At 42.2% G+C, this 27,957-nt stretch overlaps 1 long non-coding RNA gene across 1 annotated transcript; it reads right to left on the bottom strand.

Moving 5' to 3' along the window:
* Positions 1 to 115: 115 nt before the first annotated feature.
* On the bottom strand, positions 116 to 23,701 carry LOC136315425 (uncharacterized). The gene is made up of 3 exons (XR_010727505.1): positions 23,576 to 23,701; positions 2,824 to 2,970; positions 116 to 2,720 (listed from the first exon to the last, which is right to left on the bottom strand). It is a non-coding gene; the product is annotated as an uncharacterized lncRNA (long non-coding RNA).
* Between the last annotated feature and the right edge of the window lie 4,256 nt (positions 23,702 to 27,957).

The raw sequence follows: 27,957 nt of genomic DNA, 5'->3' as shown, positions 1-27,957 counted from the left end.
ATATGTATTTTTTGCAGTGGTCTTAACCCTAGTCAGCCACTGTCAGCAATAACTTTCACTAATTTTTTAATATATAAAAAGTTCTAAGAAATAAACAATAACCAGAAAAGCAGTCTGATAGGGAAATGGGGAAGGATAAGAACAGTTTCCAGCAAAGAAAATACTAATGAATATTAAACCTATGAAGAAATGTTTGACATTGTCAGAGAGAGAGAGATGAAAATTAAAATGACTGAGTTTTTCACCTAAAAGACTGGCAAATTATCAAAAAGTTTAATGACACACTTTGAAGAAGAATAAGAAAATATCAACATTCATACCAATAATAAAGATAATCAGTGAAGACCTGTATAGAAATGGTACAACTTTCAGCTATATGTTCTTTTAATTTTTATTCATTTTAGGGGAGAAAAAAACCCATCAATTTGTTGTCCCACTTACTTACACATTCATTGGCTAATTCTCACATGTGCCCTGATCGGGGATCAAATCCACAATTTTGACATATTGGAATGATGTTCTAACCAACTGAGCAACCCAACCAGGACCAAAATGTTACAACTTTGAGGGAAAGCTATTGGCATTGACTGTCAAAATTACAAAGGCTTTTTACCCTTTGACCTAACCACTCCCCTGCTAGAACTTTATGCTAGAATTACATTTGTGCATGTATAAAATGATGTTTTTTGTAACTGCAATAATTGCAAACAACTTAAATATGTATCAGTAGAGAAAAGATTAAATTATCATAGATGTATATAATAGAGTAATTCCCAGCTGCTAAATAAATGAGGCAGCTCTCTATGCAGTAAAGTGAACTAATCTCTAAATTATGTGATAAAGCAAGATGGAGAATAATCAGTATTGTATGCTACCATTTATATTTTTTTAAAGAAGAAATAGCTAGCCCTGGCTGAGTAGCTCAGTTGGTTAGAGTGTCATCCTTCTACATCAAGGTGGCGGGCTCAATCCCTGGTCGGGCACATAAGAGAAACAACCAATGAATGCATAAATAAGAGGAATAACAAGTCAGTGTTTTCCTAACTCTGTGTGTGTGTCTCTCCCCTCTCTCTCTAAAAATCAATTTAAAATTTAAATTAAAAAAATAGCTAAATATATGTTTATGTATAAATGAACTAGGAGACTACATACAAAACCTGGTTATATTGTGCTTATATCTAGGAATTAAAACCAAAGACCTAGAGAAAGAGGCTAGAGAGAAAGGTTAACTTTTCACTAAATAGATTTTTGAAACTTTTACATAGAAATGTTTATCAGTTATTTTTAAATTAATAAATTTGGGGGGGAAGTTTTATTATAAATACATTTCCTGATGTGCTATAATGACAGCAATTCTAAAGGTAAATTAGTCCTTATATTTTAGATAAATTATAATTAATGATCAGATAGAAAACAATGATTTGGTCCATTTGTTTTCATTTCCCTTTCTGTCTAAATGAGCTCAGCAGAAAAAGGGTCTGGAATTAAAGAGAGGAAATGAAATTTACCTCTAACGTTTAAAAAAAGAGGTTTGGGTTGGGTAGACATTTGGCTTTTTCATGCATTCCAACCTTAAGTGTCTTTCCTAGCTGTCTTCTAACCCAGTGTCCTAGTTCATTCCCACCCACTCATTCAAGTGGAAGTGATGAAATGCTTTTGGCTGGTGGACACCGGGCTGCACAGGCGGGTCAGACCCAGCCCTTGCCTTCTTCCTGAGCTCAGTCTTTCCAGTGCTGTTACCTTTCAAGCCAGGTGGAGAGAGCACTGATGTAATCAATAAGCTGAGAGCTGCAGGACCTAAAATATGAAGACCCCACCAGCAAAGCAGACCACCACCTGGGAGAGAAGATGGTGAGACTTCATAGATAATACTATAGCTCCCCAGAAATCCACTCCAGAATGAACCTCTTTCTTTCTGGGGTTTCAATGTCCCAAAAATGCTTATTTTGGAAGAAAAATAAGAGAGAAGGGAGGAAGTGAAAAAAAAAAAAAAAGAAAAGAAAAGAATAGGCCCAACTGACAAAAATAATCCAGGAGAAATAACCTCTGAATTTGGGATTAATACAGTCATTGATTCACCTGCTTTTTAACAGATGTTTCCTGAGTGCTTAGTACATGCCAGGTGCTGATGTAAGAGTCAGCCTCTGCCCTTGAGAAGCGAACATGCAAGAGAGACAGATGCTAAATGACTAAATGTGCATGTTGACTGGGTAGCTCAGTTGCTCAGAGAGTCATGTCAACACGCCAGGGTTGCAGGTTTGATCCCGGGTCGGGGCACACACAAAAGTCAACCAATAAATGCATGAATGTGTAGAACAACAAGTTGATGTTTCATTCTCTTGCAAATCAATAAATAAATAAAATTAAAAGAAAAAAAGAAGTGGCCTGAAATTACATCATTAAAAATTTAAAAATAATAATAATAAATAACTAAATATACAATGCACTGGCCAGTGGTAGCAAGTGCTGTAAATAAAGTAAAGCAGGGTAAGGAGGCAGAGGAGACAGCACTGCCATTTAAGGTGGGTGGTGAGGGACGTTCTCTAAGAAGATGCCATCTGAGAAGGGATGTGAAGGGAGTGAGGGAGTCACATGGCTACCCAGGAGAAGAGCTTTCCGGGCAGGGAAGGCACCGAGGGAGCCGAAGAATCAGGAGGCCAGCGGGAGGGGATGTCGTCACAGAGTTTAGGAAAACACAGCTGAGGACCAATGTCTGTTTCCTGCAGAAAACACACCCAACCGTGATGTCACTCCACATACAGTCGTGGATCTTTAGAAGCAGAAACAAAATCTTACATAGAGATGGGATAGGAGTCTACTCACGTGGGCTGCTCTTGGTGATGCTCATGAATTGCCCTCTGACCAAGAAATACTGTTCCACCCTGTGCTCACTGATCCTTGGCTTTCCTTCCACAGGAAGCAGTACTTTGCCATCTATATTTTGAGGTGATCTTCAAATTTTTTAAATGCCTTGGAAAGGTAATATGTAGATTAGAATTCATACCAAGGTAAAAAATAATAATAATAATAACGATTTTCTTATACTGCAGCAAGCAGGGTCTGAATCCAAGGGAGCACAGGGCATTGAGAAACTTAGACATGCCTGGCCTGTGGTGGTACAGTGGATAAAGCATCAACCTGGAATGCTGAGATCGCCAGTTCGAATCCCTGGACTTGCCTAGTCAAGGCACATACAGGAAGCAACTACTACGAGTTGATGCTTCCTGCTTCTCCCCTACCCTCACACATTCTCTCTCTGTTTCTCTTTCTCTCTCTCTCCACTCTCAAACAATCAATAAATAAAATCAAAAAAGAAAAAATTAAACATAACATAAAAAGGCTGCTAGCCCCAAGTCAAGCTTTAGCTGCAATGCTATTTTCTCTCAGTCGCCAAACAGAAATATTCTTGAGAGAGAGAGAGAGAGAGAGAGAGAGAGAGAAAGGTATTTCTGTTAAGCTTCCATCGCTTGTTAGAAATGTCCCTTAGGAACACACAACTCCCCCTGGAGTCTCAATATATATTCGCTTAGTGATGTTCTCCTCTGCCTTTAGCTACCTGGGACCCACCCAGAAAGAGGGCCAACAGCCAAGCCAGGCAACGACACGTTACGTGCTAATCTGTGTATCCTGTTCTATAGAATTCCAACTCTGATGAATTTTGTAAGTACAATAGAGCCAAAGACCCAAATCTGAAACAACCACATCCACAGAAGGAAGTGTTGCTGGGATTCTGATCTGAGCATGCCTTGTGCACTTCACTATTACAGACCTTTCCAGATTTGAAAACTAAGGGAAATCATTAAGTGTCATGTTAATTATATGTTTAGCACAGCTAACATATTAGAAATAAGTCAAGTTTATGATATAGTAAAGTTATATTTTTAACATAACATAGTCATATTCTGTAATAGATTGTGCCTGTTTTATAGTCAACATACACACGTGCATTTATGTCTGTTTTATGACCTTATTGCTTCTCAGCCTTTTGACTAAGATCAAGTGTCTTTTATGACCTTGAACATAATTTTACTATTAATATGATTATAAAGGTTTACAGAGGTAGTGGTTTTACATGAATTATATATTCTTAGTCTGGTCCATAGTTCCTTTTAAACAGGAATGGAACTTTACTTTCAAATCATTTAAGATTGACGCTGTCTTCTCAATAACCTGCTGTGTAGCACAGTTTCCAGGGACACAGTCACAGCGGAAACTGAGGCCTGCCCATTTGCTGTCCTTTTGTTTGAAACTTGTTTTTAATATCTTAATAAAATGTGTAGGTTCGGGGCTGGGTTTCCCCTGACCCTATCACTTGACAAAATCACACACATCTTTTGGATGTTCTCTAAAGATCGCATTTTCCAAAATAACATGTTCTATTCGTGTTTTGGGCTATGATGCGCATTTCTACTGGCCAACGTAGGAAAAGGCTACAAGGAGTGTGCACAGAAAGAGGAGGCGAGTGGAGAACACACCTGGTGCCCCACCACCTGGGTTCGCAGCTTAGACCACAGTTGATGGAAACGGAGGGTTTCGGGGTTGGCCTTTCCCCGGCCTCCCTCACCCACGACGCTGCTTCGGGATTGGCCTTTCCCGGCCTCCCTCACCCACGACGCTGCTCCCCAGCGCCTACCTCCCGAGAGTTCTCTACTAGCGTGATCTCTGCTCGGCCTTTGGCGTGACCTGATGATATATGTGACTGGAGTATATCAATTATTCTGAAATATATATATCAACTTTGCTGAAGAAAAACACGCTTTGCGTTTTCACGATTGCAACAATCTAAAGTTATTCATCCTGGTGTTGTAGGCTGAAGTAGTGCCCCCAAATTCATACATTAAAGAGCAAACCCCCAAGTCCTCAGAAAGTCACTATGTTTGGAGATAGTCTTTAACATGGAAATTAAATAAAAAGAAGCTTATCTGGATGGGCCCTAATCCAAGATAAGAACAAATCGGGATACAGACATGGCACCGGGAAGACCATGTGAAGCCACAGGGAGGTGACCATCTCTGAGCCCAGGAGAGAGGCCTCAGAAGAAATTAACCCTGCCGACACCTTCGCCTTAGACTTATAGCCTCCAAATTTGTAAAAAAGGTGATTCCCATTGTTTAAGCTACCCAATCTATGGGACCTGGTCGTGGCCGCCCTAGCTGATATACTTGGATAAACTTGAGTAAATTGATACTCATCACTAGCACTGGGTCCAGGACCACCCCAGTCCTCCCAGCTCTCCCCCTGCGCATGCGCACTTGAGCTGGACCAAGCCCTTCATCTTCCCTGCTTCCAAAAGTGGAGGGCCCCTTCGAGCCCACATTTCCCAATTCTTCCACATCTAATGATTCAGAGAGTCCGGCTCTTTCTATCCTATGGCCTCGTCATCCTCTAGACCAGGGGTCTCAAACTCAACTCAGCATGTGGGCCACAGAGCAAGATCACAGCCGTTCGGCCGGCCGCACTAGGTCTACAAAAGGCAACTGTTACGCAACACTTTTCTCACTGCAGTTGAAAACAAAAAAAAATCAGTACAACAAGCACAATCGTATATGCAGTTTACTCAGTGTCACAAAACGACCAGAAACTGTAGTTGGCATCACAACTGCTGTTAACTAAGCTAATATCTAGCTAGGATGCTAGAGAAATGAAAAATACAAGTAGGCCCCTAGGCTTACTTAATTTTATCCAAAATATTTTGAACTTCGTGGATTAGTCTGCGGGCCGCACAAAATTGTTTGGCGGGCCGCATGTGGCCCGCGGGCCGCGAGTTTGAGACCCCTGCTCTAGACCTTGAGGTTCTTGTTTTGAGCAAGTAAACAGGAGAGAGTGGTGGAGAAGACATAGTCCCTTCCACTTACATTCCATTGCTAAGAACCGTACTGCGGTCCCACCTGGATACCAGGGAGCTGGGCAGCCACCTCCCAACAACCCTCCTCTGTGGAGGGGACACTATTCTGTGCTGGCCAGCTGGCTGTCTTTGCCACATTCCTTTTACACCTGACCAGACTGTCAGCAGCAACATGTCCATGAGCATGTCCTGTTCTGACACTAGCCCTTCTAGGACCATCGAATCTTCAGGATTCACCAGCTTGCTACCATATTCGAGGATGTTATCAATGTCTTCCCTTCTTGCAAATGAACCTTATAAATTCTACTTCTGAATCCTGAAACCCCCAGGAGTGTGTCACCGTGAGTTCCCTAGAGACCTCATGGGAATGATGGGGATGAGGAGCAGAACAGGCCACGGGTCTATATTTGTCACTCGGGCTTTGGGGATGGAGCTTCCCTCAGGAGGAGCCCGCAGCTCCAGATGGGCTTGACTCACACACCCCGATTAGCACCGCTCTCTGTGGGCTGGTGTTGAGACCACAAAGGAGAGACTCTGCACTTTGAGGAGCTCCTCCTCCAATGGGGAAGATGGACTTTTAGACACAACCACAGGGCCATGTAAAACACACCGAAATGGAGGTGTAGAGAGGCCTGTGGAGCCATAGGGGAGGCAGGTCTAACTCTGCCCAGAGCACTGCAAGGCTTCTTCTAGGAGAAAATGCTGAAGATGCCCAGAGGTCGGGGGAAGGGTGTGCATTCCAACCAAGGGAACAGCTGTCAAGACATGATAGTGTGAATAGCCCAAAGCTGCAGACAGTCCAAGGGTCCATCAACCATCAGTAAATGAATGGACAGATACAAGGTGGTCTAGACACACGGTGGAATATTCCTCAGCCTAAACGGGAAGGAAATTCTGACACATTGTTACAACAGGGATGAACCTTGGAAAGATTACACAGTGAAATAAGCCAGACACAGAGAACTTATACAGGGATGGGGAAAGGAGTTTACAGTTGTAAGTAAACACAGCGGAGTATGTGTTTGTGTACTTATTATTGTATGAATTACTGCTGTTACAACTGGATCGTACGATTTCACTTAGATGAAATATCTGGAACAGGCAAAGCCATAGAGACAGAAAGTAGTCAAGGTTACCAGGGCCCAGAGGCAGAGAGAAGGAGGAATTATTATTTAACAGGCACCGAGCTTCTGTTTGGGAGGACGCAAAGTTTTGAAAACAGCAAGTGTTCATGGTAGCACAGTACTCTGAATATAATTAATGTCACCAAACTATTCTTTGTAAAATGTCTACAGTGGCAAGGTTCAGGGTCTTGTTATATGTTACCACAATTTTGTTAAAAAATAAATAAATAAAAACAATATGATTGTGTGAAAAGGGATAGGGAAAGGGAAGAAGTTTCTTAATGAGCTCTATTTTTAAACATTGAAAAATCTAATTAAAATCAATTTTGTTCCTGGCTATAGCCTGAAGCTTTCTTTCTTTTTCTTTTCTTTTTTTCTTTTTCTTTTTCTTTTTTTTACATTAAAAGGGAAGAACTGAACAAGATCAGAAAGGAAGCAACTCTCAGAAATCCAACTGCAGGGAGCTCCACTGAGATTTTATTTTTTCAGTGGATGAACCGCTGCTGAGTCGAGAAAAGCCCTGTGTGCTTCCACTAGGACTGTCTTCCTAGTGGTCTTTGTACTAGGTAGTAGTCCATTAAATTAGATTAAATTAAAACTGATTCAGTCGATGGCCTAAGCTTGCATAGTCAGTCTCCCCAAAGACAACATAGGTTTGTGCCGTTGATTCAAAAACCCCTCCCAGCTTGGCAACCACGTGGTAAAATAATTTATTGCCTTGGTGAAAGCAGGCAGTACTGTCGACCTACAGAAACATGGCGCCAGCCACCGCTGCCGAGCAGAGGCTCTTAGCTGGGATTAAATCAGCTGTTCAGGGGCCGTGCGTCACAAATGGAGACTATGCGCACAAATCAAGGGGCCAAACTAGAAAAGCCAACTCCGTTTCGACTGCATTGTGCACGCTAGAAATGGGATTTCACTCTGCCGAGGTTATCACATGGAAATTTTAAAAAAAGAAAAAGAAATGCAAAACATCCCTTCTTTTAGAAATAATAAATGGCATAAATCATCGTGACAGCTGACCATTACACTGTAACATTCAGTGAGTTTTGCACTAATAAGAAGCTGAATTAGATTAATAACTGTTCATTCTCCTACACATTTCAAGGAAATTAATTTAGCTCTCCACGTGTCTGAGCAAAATGCTTTGGAAACGTTAACTACCCGATTCTTATCACCAGAAAAACATTCTCTTCACACCTATTTGCACCTAGGACTTTGCTAAGCACTTTCTAAGCAATTCAAACGGATGGATTATATAATCTAAAAATGCAGTTTTCCTATTAAAAAGACAATCTGGAACTTTAGTTGAGTGCTATGCGGCACTGCCTTTTTTTTTTTAAGTTGGATTCTTTCTGGTGGTAAAAATGTGGGGAGGTCTTATTTCATACAAAGGATGCATCTCACAAGACCTGTGTAAGTAGAACTTGCATAATTCAGGAACGATTATCTCAAGGGAATAAATATAAAATAAGACGCGTATTCTCGGAGCACATTTACAAGTTGTAATATATTTTTGCTTGAAAGCCACTTTTCCTGTTCCTGGCATTGTGTCTAATATTTCACAGTGTCGTCTCCTGTATGAACTGCTCTGTGCGCCACCCTGGCTGCTTTGCCCTTCTCCTTGGCATCTCATCACATTTAACTATCTGTCAAAAGCTATTGATTTGGGGGCACATTTTTTCAGCATGGGCACATGCAGTGCTGTTTGATGACTCCCACTGCCCTCCCCTTATCTGCAGGGGTTTGTGTTCTAGGACCACCAGGGGATGCATGAAACCACAGGCGGTCCTCAATCTCTCCATATACTAAGTTTTGTCCTAAACATTCATACACTTCCAGGCTTCTCCTTGGCATATCCAAAGTGCCAGCAACACTACTCTCGCCCTTTGGGGCTATTATTAAATAAGGTGACTTGAACGCAAACATCGCAATCCTCGACAGTCAATCAGAGAACGGAGTACTACTAAGTGACCTACAGGCAGGGAGGAGAGGGTTTGTGTCCCGGCGGGAGGGAGCCCAACAGTGTGGGGTTTCATCACATCACTCAGACGAGGTGCCATTTTGCTGGGCATTAAAGCCATGGTAGCTAAAGGACAGACAGGTTCAGAAGGTGGAAGAGACCCGTGTCATCCCGTATGATGTCTGCAGGGCAGGCATTGCAGGGTTCACATTCTCCAGAAAATAAGGATTACTCACAGTCCGTGTTCGCCCCAGCACCTTTATCCTCCCTTGCCTCTGAGAAGGGGTGTGGGTTTAGGGTGGAGAAAGGAGTCTGGGCTTTAGTCCTGGCTTGATCATGCTGCCCTGCTGAGGGAGGTTAGAGCCCTCCCTCTGAGCTCAAGCTTTCGCATCTGTGAGGGATGCTGCCAACCTCTACCAGGCTCCCCTTCCTGGGTGGCTGTGAATTCAAATGAACTAATTACAGCCATTCTCAACACAGGGAAGGAAGCACACCAATCCAGGTGTTAGGAGACCAGTGCAGCCTGAAAAGCATTTGAAATTCTTTCTTAAAGAGAACAAAGATGGAGTTACCACTAGAACTGGAAATGGACTAGCTCATTTTAAATACACATGCAGGAACTGTGAAAAATTCCAAAGAGCATGAAAAAAAGGGCAAATAATTCATTACTCCATTACTAAGTGTAGACCCAGTAGTGACCACCATCGCTGCCAGGCATGTGCAGGTTCCCATTAGATTCAGACAGACAGTAAAGAAACTGTGGAGCCAAAAACTGGTGGGTCATTCCTTTATTCAAGCCTTGCACCCGGCAGTAGAGTAAAACACACACAAAAGGAAAACTCTTCCCTTTCTCTCAGGGCTCCCAAAGCCACTTACACATTCTCTGGTCCCACAACCAGGAGAATCTTCCCCGGGTTTTCCTAGAATCAAAGGCCCCACCAGTCTCAGTGGAGCTCACAAAGCCCCTCGCCTCTCTAGTTCCCCATCTGCCAACATGGCTTCTTACTCTGAAAAATTGGCTTCTCTCTCCTTCCCTTCCATCTTGGCTTCCTTCTCCTTCTCCTCCTTCTTCTCCTTTACAAACTTTTCTTGGCATGAAAACCCCCGCTCCAGTACACATTAGCATAACAAAGTCTCTTTCCAAGCAGGGTGGTAATTAGCAGTTTCACTTGGGCAGTGGCTATTTTTAACAATAAAAAGTGAGCAAACCCAAACAGCACAAATCTAACAAACTTATTTGCCCAACACTAAGAAACCGGCTGTCTGAAATGATCATGCACTTCCCCCTCTTCCTTTACCTGTGCCTTTATTTTTTTCATTACTATTATGACATATATCATTTTTTATTCTATTTTTAACTTATTCTGGGGAATTTTCATGTCATAATATAATATAATATAATATAATATAATATAATATAATATAATATAATATAATATAATATAATATAATTTCATGGAACAATAATTGGCACAACTGATCACTCCTAACTTTTAAAACACTTCTTTAGCTGATCTTCTAGAATATTATTCTCTCTTGACATTTTACCTACCTCACCAATGCTCCATGTCAGTATCCACCATTCCAATCTCTATCCACCTTCATTTTCTAAGTGACTCATCTTGTTACATGGTCTCAATTGTCTTTATATTTTGACAACCCTCAAATTTATATCTTTAGCCCAGACCTCTGAATTCCATACATACATTTCCAATGGCCCATATGCTATCTCCACTTGAATGTGGAGGTTGAATGATTAACATTCACACCCTTGGCCATGTGACTTCTACATTTTGTCTCCCTAAAGAGGCACGGTCTACTCTTCCTGCCACCCCTGATGAATGTGGGCTTAGCCATGTCACCTGCTTTACCAATAGGATGAGGCAGAATTCATGGTGTCCACGTTTCAAGCCTACCCCTCAAGAGTATGTGTTTCCACTTACTGTCTCTTGTGATTCTGTCATTTCATGAAAAGGACAAGGCCAGCCCAGCCCTCTGGTCTCAAGAGGAAGATGAGAGACTTAAACCAGTTTCCCTAATAAGGGACCTCAGGATAGGCAGACTAGAGCAGATTACCTATAAACTAGACCAGTGTACCAGTAGACAGGTAACTTGCAGACAGGTAATGAGAATAGTTTTATGTGTAGCCTAAAGCAGCTGAATTCCATTTACCCCCAGCACTATAATAAATAATTATGGCTTTAAGCAATTGAGGTTTTATAAAAAAATAATTTTAGATTTAATTTGTGTAGTATATATTTCATATCTTTAAAGGGTATAATACAAAGCATTTTGATTGTGTATACACTAGAGGTCTAAAACACTTAGCATTGTCAATCTTTTTAATTTAAGCCATTCTGATAGGTAGGTAGGGGTATCTCATTGTGTTTGTAATTTCATTTTCCTGACGACTAATGATGTTGAATATCTTTTTTGTGCTTATTGGGGAATTGTTTATCTTCTTTTGTGCTATCCAAATTGTTTTCTTCTTTCAAAATTGTGTATAGGTCTTCAGACCTTTGAGTTGTAAGAGTTCCTTATATATTCTAGATATGCTATTTGTTAGAGATATGTGTTATAAATAGTTTCTTCTGTGGTGTATTTTGGTTTCTAAATAGCAAAAGTTTTTCACTGTCATAAAGTTCAGTTTTCCTGGTTTGGATTCTTTTTGTGCCTTTCCCATAGCCCCTGAGACTGGAAATAAGGGGAGTAAGAATACTAGGGGAGGTATACCAGATGCCTGTTGAACCATGTGACCATAAACCCAATCTCCTCTGGCCAGAGAAGAACCCTTTTGGAGAATGGGCTCTAGTTAAAGCTTATTGCAAACAGAAAGGATTTATTTGATTCAGCAACTGTGTTTTCTCTGTGGCAAGAAAAGAAGGTATTAAACTGCAGAAGCTAAAGTCATGACTGAGCCAAAGCCACCTTGCCTGCCCATATTCTTCCGGCATTCTTCTCTAAGAGAGGTGAAAGGGGAGGGGAGGTGACATTGGTACCACATTTCCCTGAGACCTGTCAGCAAACCAGGATGGCTTGGATTGATTGGCATTGGCTCAGAGGGACTAAAAAACATACCCAAGGTCATCTAGTTAATAAAGGGGAAAACCAGAGCACAGATCAAGGACTATTTCCAAAGCCCATCTTCTTTCAACTAAATGACCCTACCAGCTTGCCAAAGTGGATATCAGAAAATAGACATCATTCAAAGGTACAGGGCAAAACCAATTCATCTGTAAAAGTTCTTCTAAGGAGAAGAAAGGGGGAAGGGTGGTTATTGGTCAAATAACTTTGTAAATATAATATATGTTTGCTCACTTATAGTTTGCATTGGGTGTGGGGGACAGGCTGTAAGCAGGCAAGGTCGATATAGCCTAAGGCTTAGTTTTAAGACTAAGCTTTTCCCCACACCCTTGACTGTTGCTTGATAGGGGATGGTGCAGTCTCATGAGGAATCCCATTATACCTCAGATAAGTGACTTTGTATCAGAGACTTCCTTGTTTGTATATTGGATTAAAGGCTTTGATTTCTATACTAGAAAATGGGGCACAGGAGCCCATGCAGGAGGAGAACAGAGAAAGGCCACGCGGAGGAGAGGAGAAGCAGCCAAGATGGCAGAGTATTGAAGGAAAAGCCAGTGTGTGAAGAGTTTATGTAGAGAGAAGGAGATAGGGAACAGAGGTGAATAAGGCTGGTGAGGTAGAAACCTTTGATTCTAGGAAACTCGGATAAGTCAGTGGCTTTGGAAGCCCTGAATGGAAAGGGAAGTGTTTTCCCACTGTGTGTATTTCTTGCCCACTAGGTACAAGCTAGGATTAAAGCTAATGGCCCACCAGTTCTTGGCTCCATTGTTTCATTACCATCTGCCTGAATTCAATGCAAACCTGCATTGGCCAGGCGGCTGTGATGGTGGCCGTGGCTACTGGCTTTACAGTGGTGGAGATCAGTAACGGCATGTTATATTTCTAGCGATGGGCAGTGGGAACAGACACTACAATTTATAGAGAAGGAAGGGGATTTGTATTCCCTGGGGCTAGAAGGTTGTTGGACATTAATAGCAAGAAAATTGTTAGGAAGCTGACAAAAGGAAAAAGGAAATGTCCTTGCTTTCTCCCCTGCAAAAAAACCAAAACAAAACAAAACAAAAAAACAAAAAACAAACCCTCCCTGCAGGAAGAGTGGGCGAGAACACAGGATGGGAAGGCGAAGCTGGTTTAGGACAGAAGAAAACACAGGAGGGGACCCTGAGAAAGTCCGGGAGGAAAACATGATGACATGAGAGCACTTCAGAACAGACAGAAAAAACGAGCTTATCTGTTGTAAGAAGAGCAGGACGGTTAATTAACAAGGGGCATAAAGATGGCCTTTATTCCTGCCCATCTGTCAGCTCCATCTTCCCCGCGTGTCTGCCATCACTAACACAGGTCGTTAATTTATTGAAACTACCACTGAAATTAGATTGCTTCTGGCTTTCCTATGGTTTTTAACTTAAAAAAATTTTGTGTGTGTGTTTATTTGTTTGCCTGTTTGTGTTTTTACTGGCAAGTGGCGGGGATGGGAGGGGGTATGCTCTGGCTGGGAAACATACTCTTCCCAACCCAGAACAAAGTAAGAGCACAGGAACCGGTCCTCATGTTCAGAAGCCCTCCGCCTGCCTTTGCAAACCAATTTTGTCGAATGTGCCCGCAGGCACCTCCCTTTTCCCCTCCGGTGAGAATTCAATTTCCAATCCGGAACATTCAGACAAAAACAGAAACAATGGCAATATGGTGTTCATTCACCTTAGCAAAGATCATAGCTAGATGGGTAGCTCTTATCACCAACACATCCAGTTTACATTTAAAAAATAATAATAATCCATTAGAGTCCCCTAAGAAATCAGTAGGTGGTACATTTCGATTACACCCATTTATATTTCAAAAACCAGGATAAAGAGCCTTCCTGTCAACTCTGCCACAAACTAGCAAAGGAAGAGAATTGTGACATTTTTTAATGTCACCATAATCAGATTTTTACATCAGCAACCAAGTGTATATTTTCAGAGTCATGAAAACAGACAAACAATCTCTGCAAAGGGCCTGAGGCCTTGATTTGATTTCTTTGGCTTCCCAAGGTTGCCCCCCAAAAGAAGACAGGACACCCAATTCTTCCAGCTCGTCAGACCTGGCCCGGCCCCAGGAGCAGTATATAAATAAGCTTTCACTACAAGGGTCCCACCCAGGCTGGTCAGCTGCAAATGTGAGCTGCTATTCTTTCTCCTTATTTCCCAGGAAGCCTGGGAGAGAAAGCTTGGTGCCTCTCCCCACCTGGAGCCATTCCCTGCCCCCTCCCCTCCCATTCTGGAACTGAGCAACCTTTTGACCAGAGATCACAGCTGCTCCTCACCTCCGGGCACCTGAGGGCCTGGTGTGCTGGACAGAGGGGAGCAAAGGCCAGACTGGGGAAGCAAACCCCAAAATGAGCTTTTCTCTCCACCTATCTTAGCTTCATTGGCTGGGACCCTCAAATCAAATGATAAAAGACAAATTAACAAGAAAAAACAAAACAGATTTAATTATGTTTGTGTATCCATGGGCATTGCACAAAGGTAGCAGGCAGACCATGGTACCTAAGATACCATCTTAGGCTAAACAAAAAGGTCTTGGGGGCTTTGGGGCTTCCAGGCAGGTTGGATGCAGTGGGGGGGCAGTTATGGGAAAGTGACAAGTAAAAGTGGGAGACAAGGGTTGTTTAGTAAAGTTTGTTGTGCAGAGTTAAGTAGGTTCCTTCTGCCTAGATGAGAGTTGTTAAGGATCTTCCTTGTCCCAGTAGAGCCCAAGCTCTACCTCGATCAGGCGTCCCTGACTCAACTTCCCACACAGTGGGACACTCCTGCTTCTCAGCAGGGCTGGCAGTCTCTTCGAGACTACTCTTGAGGTAGCTGTGAGGATGCTATTGATAAGTGCCGACACTGCCACCAGAGGAAAACACAACCGACACACAAGTTAGTTGAAAGAATCACACTGGCAGTTTATTACTCACAAATCCTTTTGGCATGCCTGGGTACAGCTTAAGGGGGCCCGGTCAGTGTGCTCCTCTTGGCTGTCTTTGGTTAGAGCTCAGAGCTGCGTGGAGACAGTTCACGTTCACATTCACGTTGGAGTCTGGGCTACTACCTCAGCCCCTCAGCTTTAGTACCTTTTCTGGCTAACGCCTTCTATCAGGTGTCAATCTATAGGATTATCACCTCAAACCACCTTTCCGGGAGTTCCTTGCACAGAACAGCTTTTATGTTAATCTACTGAAATGTTACATCAAACCACTTTTTAAGATGTTTTTGTTTACGTTAACTTACAAAGTTATGACATCAAGCCACTTCTTATCTATGTATAACTTCACACACATATTATATTAATCCCTATCCAGATGGCATAACTTTATTTAATTTTCTTAATTAATTTTAATATTATATCTTAATTACTTTTATATATCTTCCATAGTTCTGTTTTTTATATTTCTATATATTTAATTATTAAAACATTATAATACTACAACATTTCTGTACTGGAGGGGGAGATACTTTTTCAAGTGAAAACATCTTTTTGTTGTTGTTTTGTTTTTTCTTTTGTTATTTTCTACCTATTTTCTTTTTTTGTCCAATCACCTTTTAAGTATACTCAGATGAGTTCAGTTTAACTATCTTAAAAAACAACAACAAAAAAAAACAACCCCACCCACATCTTGAATTCTCTGGATTTTCTAGTTCCAATTTCTTGCTTTTCTTCAAGTCATATGAGCTCACTGGAGTCTTTCTTGGAATGCTAGCCCACGGCGTGAAGCTTCAACCTGGTCTCTGGAAAGTGCCTGTATAAATGTAAATTGCCTTTACAAAAGGATAATTTGTGCCTTGTTTTCAAAGCTTTTCTTGCACCTACTAGTTCCCAATAGACTTTAACTCGAAATAGTTTATTTGCCAAAGAGAGCTATTTGGGGACGGCATAGTCTAGTGTCCTTCAACTGGCTTTTGCCTGAAAATAAATATTTGAGGGAGGAGAAAAAAAATGTTTTAAAGCCTGAAGGACTGGATGGACATTAAGCCATTAGTTGCCACAAACTAAAAAAAGTATGTATCAGTAGGGGTTCAGAATGAATCCCCCCAAGATGTGTCTCTGTGGTATGTTGGTAGTTTTGAGCTAAAGGCAACTTTAGCTGCAGCTCAAAAGAAACTTCTGCCCCTCCCCTTAACAACCTAAAATAATTTGAATTAGGGGCCTTCCTTGCAATAAAAGATGACCACAGATAATTGATTTTGACCTATCTCTAGGGCAGGACAAACTTCCGATTATTAAACATCTGCTCTTCTTGTCATCCTGCAATGACCCTCTGAAATCTCCAAGGCCCTCACCTCACCCTTAGCTCAGAATGTCACATACACCGCAGTTTCCTTCTCTGTCTTTGAACCTCTCATGTATCTGGGATCTCTGAACCTCTCATGAATATAGAGTTTCCCTATGTACGTGCGTAATGAGATGTGGTTGTTTTTCTCTCGTTAATCTGTCTATTTAATTATTAGACCAGCTGATAGAACCCTGATAGAAGCTGATAGAACCAGCTTCTTCCTCCCCCACATATCTCAATTATAAAAGTTCAAAATAAAAAGAAAATGAAGTGGCAGAGGTACTGTAAAGCCAGCAGCCAAGGCCACCATCACAACAGCCTGGCCCATGCAGGTTCGCATTGGATTCGGACAGTCGGTAAAGAAACAATGGAGCCAAAAACTGGTGGGCCATAGTCTTTAATCCTAGCTTGCACCCGGCGGGCAAGTAAAAAAACACACACACACACACACTGGGCTCCAAAACCCACTCACATTCAGTGCTCACAAAGCTACTGACTTATCCGAGTTTCCTAGAATCAAAGGTTTCTAGCTCACCAGACTTATTCACTTCTGTTCCCCATCTCCTTCCTTGTGCCTGCACAAACTCTGTACAAACTGGCTTCTCATTCAACACTCCGCCATCTTGGCTGCTTCTCCTGGCCTCCTCCACGTGGCCTTTCTCTGCTCTCTGCTCTCTCATGCTAATCTCAGGAACCAAGAGAGCAAGCTCCCGTTCTGCCCCCATTTTATAGTGTAGATTCAAAACCTTTAATCCAATATACAAAATAGGAAAGTCTCTAATACAAAGTCACTTCTCTGAGGCATGATTGGATTGTACCACCCCTCATCAAAATGGGTGGAAAAGGCTTAATCCCAAAACCAAGCCCCAGGCTACAAGGATTCTGCCTGCCCACAGCCAGCCCCCAACACACATTAATATCACCTGGGTAACGACCTCCACATGGGCAGCATCATCTTTAACAAAGTGAGCATAATACATTTTATCTGCCCAACAGGTACCCTGGTGGATTAAGGGTGGACAGGTCCCCAAACATCATCAGCCGACACTCTGAAGTTTTAGAACAAACTTTATAAATGAGGGGGAGGATCATCAAAGTGTGGCCAACTTCCCCCAAATGTTCCTCAAGCTTACTTCAAAGATGCTATTCCCTTTGTGTGTTAAAGACCTGCCAATGTCCCTCTAATTGGAATATCCAGTAACATGGTTGTTGGGCAGATAAAATATATTATGCTCACTTTGTTAAAGATGGCGCTGCCCACATGGAAGCCTGTCGCCCAGGTGATGATATTAGTTGCCCTTCTTGCTTGGGATGGGCATGATTATGTTAATGTGTGTTGGGGCAGGGCTTTCGTGCCAAAAGGTTTTAAAAGGAGAGATCACGTTGTTCTGAAAGAAGAGTGATTATTTTCTAGGAGGAGCCCATGCTGTAGGAGAGCAGAGAAAGGCCACATGGAGGATAGGGGAAGTAGCCAAGATGGCAGAATGCTGAAGGAGAAGCCAGTTTGTGCAGAGATTGTGCAGGGAAAAGGAGATGGGGAACAGAGGTGAATAAGGCTAGTGAGCTAGAAAACTTTGATCCTAGGAAACTCAGATAAGTTAGTGGCTTTGGGAGCCCTGAATGGAAAGGGAAGTGTTTCCCCACTGTTTTTACTTGCCCACCCGGAGCAAGCTAGGATTAAAGGTAATGGCCCACCAGTTCTTGGCTCCATTGTTTCATTACTGTCTGTCCAAATCTAATGCAAACCTGCACTGGCCAGGCGGCTGTGATGGTGGCCGTGACTTTACAATGGTGGTACCTGGTGGCACCGGCTAACTTGTTCCAAGGCACCCAGAGAACTAATGTCAGGCGATGCCACTTCAAAACATGCCTCTCTGGCTTAAGGATTACTTTGAATTACTTATTTAAGACTCAGCAGTCACAAGGAAGGCTCTAAAGACATACCATAAGCTCCCCTTTTGTAAAAGAAACTTACATTTATGAAAAACATCTCCATTTAGGAGGATGACTCTTAATCACAAAAGACTCATTAATATAAAAGGCACTGACATAAACCTGTATAACAAAACTGGCCTGTTTTCCATAATCTCCTGGCCATTTTCCAGACCTTTCCTCCCCAACCCAGAAGCCCCCAAACCCCTTTTCTTTTTTTGGTGCTTTAACCTGCGGACAAAAAAAGGGAGGAGGGGTGTTCTGTAATAAAACTGCCAAGTCCAGTGAAGGAACATAACCTCACAGGGTGATCTGATCACGAATTCCTAACTGGGCAGGTCACAGCGGGGAGTCATGCCCCAGGCATATCACCTTTTTTTTGTTTTTAATTTTGAGAGTTTATTAAAGCTGGGGACACTGAAACAAGGAAGGGCCTAGGAGACAAGCAGCAGCAGGAGAGAGGAGAGGCGGGGCTGCCCTGGCTCTCTAGAACCTTCATGGGAAAGAAGTGAGGGGAAGCGGGGGTGCTGTCCTCTCACTCAGATGTCAGAGAAAAGGGGGCCTGGGAGGCCGGTCCAGATGGTTAGCGCAATGCTCCCCTGGTTGCAAGTCTCCTGGTGACTCTGAGAGTTCAGGAGAAAATAAACTCTCGAACAGGAGTTTCGAGGGGGTGTGCCCCAATGAGGATGGTTTACCTTTGCCTTACCTAAGCCCTGTGCCTGGTCTTGTGCACCTAGGACAACACACCTTTGAAAGGCCACTGATGGGCTTAGCTGGAGGGAGTGTTTTGCTTTAAACCAGTCCTTCTGGTAGAGCCCAGGTCTCAACCTGGCTGCAGCTTAGGATTCTCTGGGGAACTTAAAAAATGTCTTCAGCCCATCCAAGAGGAAACTAATCCAAATACCTGGGGACGGGGTCCAGACACTCCTTTTCTTTACTTCGTTAAACTCCCGAGATGATTCTAATACACAGCCAGCTCCAGAGCCACTCTGGCATCTGGGGTGCCCTCCCAGCCTTCAGCAATCTCCCCCCGCAGCTCTGTTGAGTGGAGTGTCCTAAGCAGACAGGGAGTCATGCTGCAGGGGTAAATGATGACATTTCCAGACAGGAAGTCATGCTGCAGGGGTAAATGATGACATTTCCTCTGTTTACTAAAGTGGAGGTAGGCAGCCTCTCCTTGAAAACATAATAGTTCCATTAATAGGCCTGACCTTTGGATGTCACAATGCAAGGTCATCAGCCTTCTGACCCTTGGGACTGCAAACACACATCTCCCAAATTAACTCAAGAGACTCTTGGGAAGAGTACAAGAGATGAACACAAGGTCCCTTCATTTGTCTCTGGAGAAGACAAAAGAAGTTCTACCTGGTCCTTCTCTTACTTTCCTCTATAAACTAGTGTGGAATTCCATGCAGGCTGAGCCATCTCTCCCCGTCTGCTTGCATTCCTGCCTTCTGATGCGCATACTGAAAAATGAAGTGTGTTCTCTCTGCAGCCTCTCTGTTGGTGTAAAGGGGTCTACAGACCCAAGACTGAAGTATGAACTCCTGGTCAGCACTGGGCATCAGAGATCAGAAGGAGAAAGAAGAGTTAGACAAGGAGTTAGAGAGAAATTATTAGGGAGAGGGATAGAGAACCAGGATCTTGAAGGGTTATAATATCTTTAAGATCAGTATGTTAACTTCTTAGTGCTGCCATCACAAATGCTATAAACTGGATGACTTGAAACAGCAGAAATTCATTGTTTTCAGAGTTCCAGGGGCTACAAGTCCCAAGTCAAGGTGTCGGCAGGGCCACACTTCCTCTAAGCCTAGTAGAGAGAACACTGCCTTGGCTGGTGACTGCCAGCCATCCTTGACTGGTAGCTGCATCACACCAACCTGTCCCCACTGTCACATGGCCATCTTCTCTCTGTGTCTCTCTCTCTTTTTCTATACCAATCAGATTGTATTTAAGACCCAGCCTAATGAGCTCAGCTTAATTTGACTACATCTACAATGACCTGATTTCTAAATAAGGTCACATTCACATGTCTGAGGGGTTAGGACTTCACTTATTTTTCGAAGAGACACAGTTCAATTTGTAATAATTAGCAATCTCAAAGAAAAAGAGAGTGATTAGCCTTACATGCTTTTGAGGAGGCTGGGACTGAGAGTGGGTGGTTTTTAAGAGCTCAGGAGTGACTGTTTTCAATAAATGTTGGTGGTGAGGAAAGTCAGCTTTCAGGAGATGAACAGAAAGTAGAAGGCAGCAAGAAGAGGCCGCCATTTTGGATGCGACTGGTGACAGTGTGGGACAGGGCTGGCAGCATGGCCTGGTCTCTGCTCCGATGCCACTGTGGCACTGACCACAGCAGCTCCCTGCCTTGGCTCCTCCCACAGTGCTCGTCATTTTCCTGCTTCCGAGTCTCTGCACTCTCCGGGGCCACCCACTGACATCCTCTTTCCTGTCTGAAGGACACCATGGCTCATCTGCGGGGGAGAGATAACGGATATGCCAATGAATGATGAGCAGGGGACCCAGCTACCTCCCTTTCCTTTCTGGTGACTCACTACTCTGGTATTCCCAAAGAAAGTGGGATGATTTTTTTATTATTAAATTATATTATTAAGATTTACATATCAGAACTACATAACTAAGGGTATGGACTTGTAAACAACAGTGCGATTTAACCCCACAGTTCCTACAGAGTATGCAAGGAGAGCTGGTCAGACATGTAAGCCCAAGCAGAGTGGCTCAGCAGGTGGCCAGGCCCAGACCAGAGAGAAGTAGGAGTCAGAGCGTGTAGACAGCTGCAGCATTCAGGCAGGGAAGCTGGGGCCCGGGGCCGCCCGATGGACGTGGTGCAGCTGCTCTCCACCAATGGCCTTCCTTCAACATCAGAGGAGGGGTTCCAGATTCAGTCTTTGGAAAGTCTGTCCTCTGTCCTGCCTTTCCTCCTCTGTGACCTGATTTGCTATACATTTTACTTATTCTTAAAAGACAGCCCCATTGAACACTGGTCCCAAAGTGTGTGCTTATTCTCTGTATAACATAAACGTGGGTTAACAAGGCACATATAGGTGGTATATGCAGAAGACTCAGAAGGCATGGGCTCTGAGCAGGATCCAACCCTGCAGCCCTCTAGGTCCTGAGGGCTCAAGAACCATTGGAGCTGAAGGCATTTGAGCTCTTAAAGTCCCTTATCTGCTTGAAAGCAGAGCTTCCCAAAAGAAACCAATTGTCCTAATTCCCTCCCCAGAGCAATGCTAATCTCTTCTTAGAAGGAAATTGGCACCACATCCAAAAAGACAGTGTCCCCAAACTATCCGACTTTCCATATATTCTCCAAGGGCTTATTTATCTTGAAAATAACCTCTTCCTCCTCTTCTTACTCCTCCTTCTCCTTCTTGTCTCTTTCTGGTCCTGCACAATTTATCTTTCATCCTTTCATGTGCAAGAGAGAAAAAACCTATGTCCCGCCTGGTGGAGCATGAGGGTAGCAGCACAAGGACAAGAACAAGAGCGAGTCAGAGCCAGCTGCCTTCAGGATGCCTCTGTGCCCAGGGATGCAATGAGTAATTAAGGGCTTGCTGGTAAACGTTCTGGCTCAGGAGTGAAACTTGGGCAGGTTCGCTTCATCAGTTAGCATCTTAAATGCCATGTTCTAGAACGTTCATAAAGAGGAGTGCCACTTGGACCTTGCCAGGACCTCTTCTAAGAAAGCTGTACAGTTCTTAGGTGTTTGAAAAAGGATTCCCTCACATTTCCAGATGGAACAAGCTGAAGAAAAGAAATCATCGCCTTCCTGCTGTTATGGTTTCTAGTCACACTTTCTGGATTTATGAGTTTGTGTAGAGGAGTCAAGAGTTAACATCTTAGAACAGTGCCTGGTTCAGATTAGCACAGACTAAATGTTAGTTGTTGTTACTGTTATTATTATTATTATTGCTATTTTTCTCTAGTGAGTCTGAATGAGCTCAGTAATTACCTCCTCCTTTCTAAAAGGGTCTTCAGGAATGTCAGGAAGTTGGGAGATGCACAAAGGTCTAACTGAGCTTTGCTTCTCTTGGGAACTGCATCCTGCTTCAAGTATAACTTTCTACACGTGCATCCTGCATTAAATGGGACTGTCTTTTCTTCTTCTTCTGTCCACTGAGAACGAGTTAAAAAAATCTGTTGCCCTATCAGAACTATGTAAACTGACCTTGGCCACGGATTATTCCAGACTCTTCCAAGTTACCTGCCTTGTCTATAGGCAAGTCTGAAGGATGGGTTCTAAGTGCAGAGACAAATATAATGGAGATTTTGGAAATTTGTCCCCAAATCCTAAAGGGAAAACTTAAAGAAGCATGTCCTCCCCTCGCTGCATCCTGGATCGGCAATCATGGGCCGTACTGAGGTTGTGGGTTCAATCTCTGTTCAGGGTCTATACAAGAATGAACCCAGGAATGCATTAGTGAAACATCAGATTGATGTTTCTCTCTCTCTCTTCCTTTCTCGCTCTCTCTAAATCCATAAAGAAAAAAGGAAAAAACGAATCATTGAGATGAAAATCCTAGTAGCCTGGCCTCATACATGGGGCTTGACCTCACACCTGATCATGTTCCATTCCTTTGCAGTCCACCCCCTACCTTCTGCTGGCCCTCTGAATCTCAGGCTCCTCCCTCTCTCCGCACCCTCCCTTCCGCAAGAGCCCTCCCACAGCCACGTCCACTTCCGCCTCCGCCTCCGCCTCCACGACAGGGTTCTCTGGGCCTTGCACATTTTCCTCTGAATACAAGCAGCCTTAGAAAAGGAAAACATTGCTACACACTTGGGATTCATTTCTGATAACTGCACATGCATTTATGTGAATAAAATCAAGTCAGGGAATACCGTGACAAAGAAGGACTTCACAGTAAACTGCATCATCTTCTATGTCTCAAATTAACTTAGAAACAAAGAAACAAACTAACCCGTGTTTTTCATCCTTCCATCCTTACTCGCCTGGGCGTCTCCAACAGCCGGCAAATGTCTAATGTGGAATTTTAATGCACAAAGGCTCTTTCGTGTTATTAAAGGACCTAAAATGTCTATGCAAAGGCGAGAGCCTCAGCAGTCAGTGTTTTCGCAGCCTCATTCAATTTCAGCTGCCTTTTCCTTGGAGGCTCCGATCAAGGCCAGCACTCAAGCCCTGAAACGTAATGTCAGCTCATGATCTATCCCAGCAACTATCACTGCATTTCCAGAGCACACCAATGGGAGTGATTACTCCTATTTCCAGGAAACCATATTTTTCTGGGAAATCGCTATATTTATTTTCTCCCTTAAAGTTAATGAAAATCAATCCTGAGTGAAGAAGTGACCATTACCTTTCATTCTGTATCCCCCGCTTGTTGTCGCCGTATACTTCACTCGCGCGTGACCATGACAACACTGTTTCCAAGTTTGTAGGATGCACTGTTGTTTACTGGCCATAACTTTAAAGGGGGAGAAAACTAGATATGAGACACAGAAACAACCAATCACTAAGCTGGCCGTCCACCACTCCAAGACAGGGCTATAAACTTACTGCAGAACTTACCAGTGCAAAGTGTTTACAGTACTTGGTCTCCACCAAGACGTTAGAAGGCCACCTGGTTTGAACCAGCCCTGCCCACTCCAGTATCAATATCTCTTTTCTGAATGTGTAAGTTATTTATTAATAATGGAGCAAGCAGAATAAGCTTTCCTTCCTTAAGTCTAATTTAAGGAATGCAGAAGATAAATGAGGTATGTCCTTGGATTTTATGTCTAGTTGAATAAATAAACACATACAAATCTTCAGGTATATCATTAAAAATAAGAATGAATACACTTTCCAAGAAAGATTCGTGGTTGTCCTTGACAGTTGTCTAAAAACATTATGAGCATACCTCTAATTCCAAGACTCACCTGTCTTGAATAATTTAGCTCAGTAAACCTTTATCAATCATCTATCAGGTACAAGTGACTAGGCTTGTCATTTCAGCGAGCATTAAGATGAATAAGACATGGTACCTGCACCAGAAGAACTTATTCATTTCTCATCCATTAAGGTATTGACACCCTGTTAGTACCCAATTTTATTTTCTGTTTCCAACAGAACTTGCATTAGACAGAATCAAAGCATGTGCTGCCCCTTGTGGCATGAACTGAATCTACACAGAAAACACCAATGCTGAAATAAAGAAGGAGGAAAATATTAACAAATTTTCCTAGAAAATCAGTTTGTGTTGATTGGCAACTGGGTTTTTTTTTTTTTAAGCGTATTCCTTTTCCAAAAAATTCTTAGATTAGTTCTCAAATATTTGTTCACATTATAATTTTGTTTCTGGTTTGTTCTAAAACAGATAGGGAAAATTTTATGCTTTATTACACAAAAGCAAGGGAATCTAGCTGCCCTCTCCTCAGCAAAACACAAAAATAGTGAGATAAGTGTTGAAAGAATCATGTTTTGTGCAACTTGGAGAGTTCCTCTTAAGCTGAGATTCTGGACACACACAAAATGTTGAATAGGTAATGCTCAGAGACAACCAATTTTAATAAGCCTTAAGGAATTACAGTGTTTGAATTTGAGTCAGCAGTATGGGTAGCAGTTCTACCCATATCAGAAGGGTTGGGATCAGAACAAGCAGCAGCCTGAGTCCTTGCCTGGCCTGCCCACTGGTCAGCCTAATGCACTGTCATATGAGAAAATGTTCTAGCCTCGCCTGAGTTTGGACTTGCTTAAAGGCTACATAAATTTCAGCAAAGTCGTTGAAGGTAGAGGGGAGAAAAATAATTTTCCTTCCATTTTTCTTCATTTTCAGCTGGGGTCCTTATAACAAAAGACAGAGTAACAGGAAGAAAACAAGTTTAGTAACATTTATAACTCACATATGCTTCAGAGACACTTAGAGGAAAAAAAAGTAACTCAAAGAGATGGCTTAGAACTCCAGCTTAAATACTATTTACAGCTAAAGACAAAAGCAGAAAGGTGTGGTGAAGGGAAGGCCAGTTAAGGAGAGGTTACCAGGAAATGTATGGTAAATAAGGTAAGGTGTTTTAATTCAGAATTAAATCAATGCCTTCATTAATGATAAGATCCTGTTGTGATTTAGAGTCAGCCTTCTCTTATTGATACAGAGTGGGAGATAACTCTAAAATGGAGATTTACTTTATAAATGTAAATTTTCCTTACAGAAGGGCAACTTTTACTATATTTTCAGGGTTTTAAAAAAATTACCTACTCATGATGTTGATTGTTGGTCAAATAAGTTTTTAAATATGACATATATGTTTGCTTGCTTTTGGTGAGGGAGACAGGCTGTAAACTGGCAAAGCTGTTATAGCCTAAGGCTTAGTTTTAAGACTAAGCCTTTCCCACCTTGGGATGGTGCACTCTCATGAGGAATCCCATTATCCCTCAGATAAGTGACTTTGTATCAGAGACTTCCGTGTTTGTATATTGGATTAAAGGTTTTGATTTCTACACTATAAAATGGGGCAGACAGGGAGCTTGGTCTCTTTTGGTTCCTGAGATTAGCGTTAGAAGAGAGAACAGAGAAAGGCCATGTGGAGGAGAGGAGAGGCAGCCAAGATGGTGGAGTGCTGAAGGAGAAGCCAGTTTGTGCAGAGTTTGTGCAGAGAGAAGGAAATTGGGAACAGGTGAATAAGGCTGGTGAGGTAGAAAGCTTTGATTCTAGGAAACTCGGATAAGTCAGTGGCTTTTGGAGCCCGGAATGAAAAGGGAAGTGTTTTCCCACTGTGTGTATTTCTTGCCCACCGGGTACAAGCTAGGATTAAAAGTTAATGGCCCACCAGTTCTTGGCTCCGAGGTTTCATTACCGTCTGTCCAAATCTAATGCGAAGAATTTGATGGTGGCCGTGGCTACTGGCTTTAAATTGATAATGGTTAAAATGATAACACCTATGAGAAAAATACTGTCATGACAGAAATCCCTCACCTAATATGCTATATTGATATACCTGATGCTAATGTTTGTATGTGTGGGTGCTTCCATGGACAACTCAGCATTGTCAAGACTTTAGAGGACTTCTCTTTGATTTCATGATTGCATGAAAGCTATTTTACAACCCTGTGAATTGTATATAACTAATAGCAATGAGAAATAATTCTTTGCTTTAGACATGCTAATTCTGTCCTATCCCTAGAGGTCCCATTAACTTCCCTCTCTTAATGTAAAAGCTAGAATGGCGTGATTCTGAACATTCATTTCAACATTCCTGTATTCATACATTGTTGTTATTATTATTATCTTTCTACATTCCATTGAACTGGTTGTAACACCTCACAAGTATGAGTTAAATAAAATCTTTAGCATGTGTTCATTTTATAACTGCACAAGATACATGATTTTACCCTTTTTTGATAAATTTTCTTTTTATTTTAATTTTTTATTGATTGATTTAGAGTGAGAGAGAGAGAGAAACATCTATTCACTGTTCCACTTATTTGTGTATTCATTGGTTGATTCTTGTGTGTGCCCTGACTGGAGATCGAACCCAGAACCTTGGCATATAGGGTAAATGCTCTTACCAACTGAGCTATTCGGCCAGGGTGAGAAATTATTCTTAAAGAGTCCAGAGTGAGAACCTGCCTGGATCCTCCACTCTGATCCAGCCACAGGCATCCAAAATATGACATCAAGGTAGGGAAACCAACGCTGAGAACTAGAAGCTCACACCTGTTCCGGGTATATTAGCATAATAATAGATGCTTCTCTCTGGAAGCCTTGGCTGGTCTCCTCTCTTCTCCCAGGGCTCCTCAGAGGTGAAACCATTTTACCCCAGGGAGGTGCTTTAATTCACATCTAAGTGACTAGACTACAAACTGGGTCTGCATCCTCAATCTTCTGGAGCCTGGATTCATTTGCAAGTAAATAAAATTTAACTTTCTTTTTCTAATAGCCCTTAATGTCAGCTACATGAAGCTACTGTGAAATTTTCATAACTAAAGGGCAAGCTTTGGCTTCAAATGCTAAGTAAGGCTCTTTAAAGATCAAAATCAAAACCCTGGCCCTCTTGTTATAGAACTCTTCATTCTTCCTCTCTGCCTTCCTGCTTCCCTCCATTGGAAGACACAATATTCTTTGTCTTTCCATCAAATGTATTTACTACCAAATCAGACCATAGCACTGCCAGAAATCCTAAACTGTTGGAGCTAGCTGGTGAGTCCTGGGTTTTTTATTTTGCTGAAACTCAGCAACTCAGAGAAGATAATACAATGGATAAGTGAAAGACAAGGATAGAGAATTAGTGGTTCCAAACTCATTGTTTTTATTTCTATCATGACCTGACCCTAGGGCAGTGATCTTCAGAAGTAAAGGGTAGGAAGTGATTATATAAATTTGCTTCAAGTTATTTTTCTTTACTTTTAATTTAATATTTAAAATTTTAAGGTATTTTAAAATATTTTGTGTATATCTTATAATATAGTAAGAATATAGTTTATGTATATATTTTATAAATAAATATATGTCAGGGGTATATGCTCAAAATATGAATGGTAAGAATGACCAATCAAAATAATTTAGAGGCCTTTTTTAAATTAAAATTTAAGCCTTGTGTTCAATAAAAGCAGGGATGGTAGAGAAATTCTCTCTCCATTTTGTGTTCCCATAAAACACAAAAGGCCACCAAGGTAAGACCCACCTCTGCCCTTCTTCAATAAATTAGGATCAATAAAATAATGGGTAAAACAACGAAAAAAAATTAGAAAAATAGAACAACG

This window comes from Saccopteryx bilineata, chromosome 11, assembly GCF_036850765.1.
Source record: "Saccopteryx bilineata isolate mSacBil1 chromosome 11, mSacBil1_pri_phased_curated, whole genome shotgun sequence".
NCBI lineage: Eukaryota > Metazoa > Chordata > Mammalia > Chiroptera > Emballonuridae > Saccopteryx > Saccopteryx bilineata.
The sequence above is the reverse complement of the archived record's forward strand: the minus strand, read 5'-3'. Positions and strand labels throughout refer to the sequence as shown.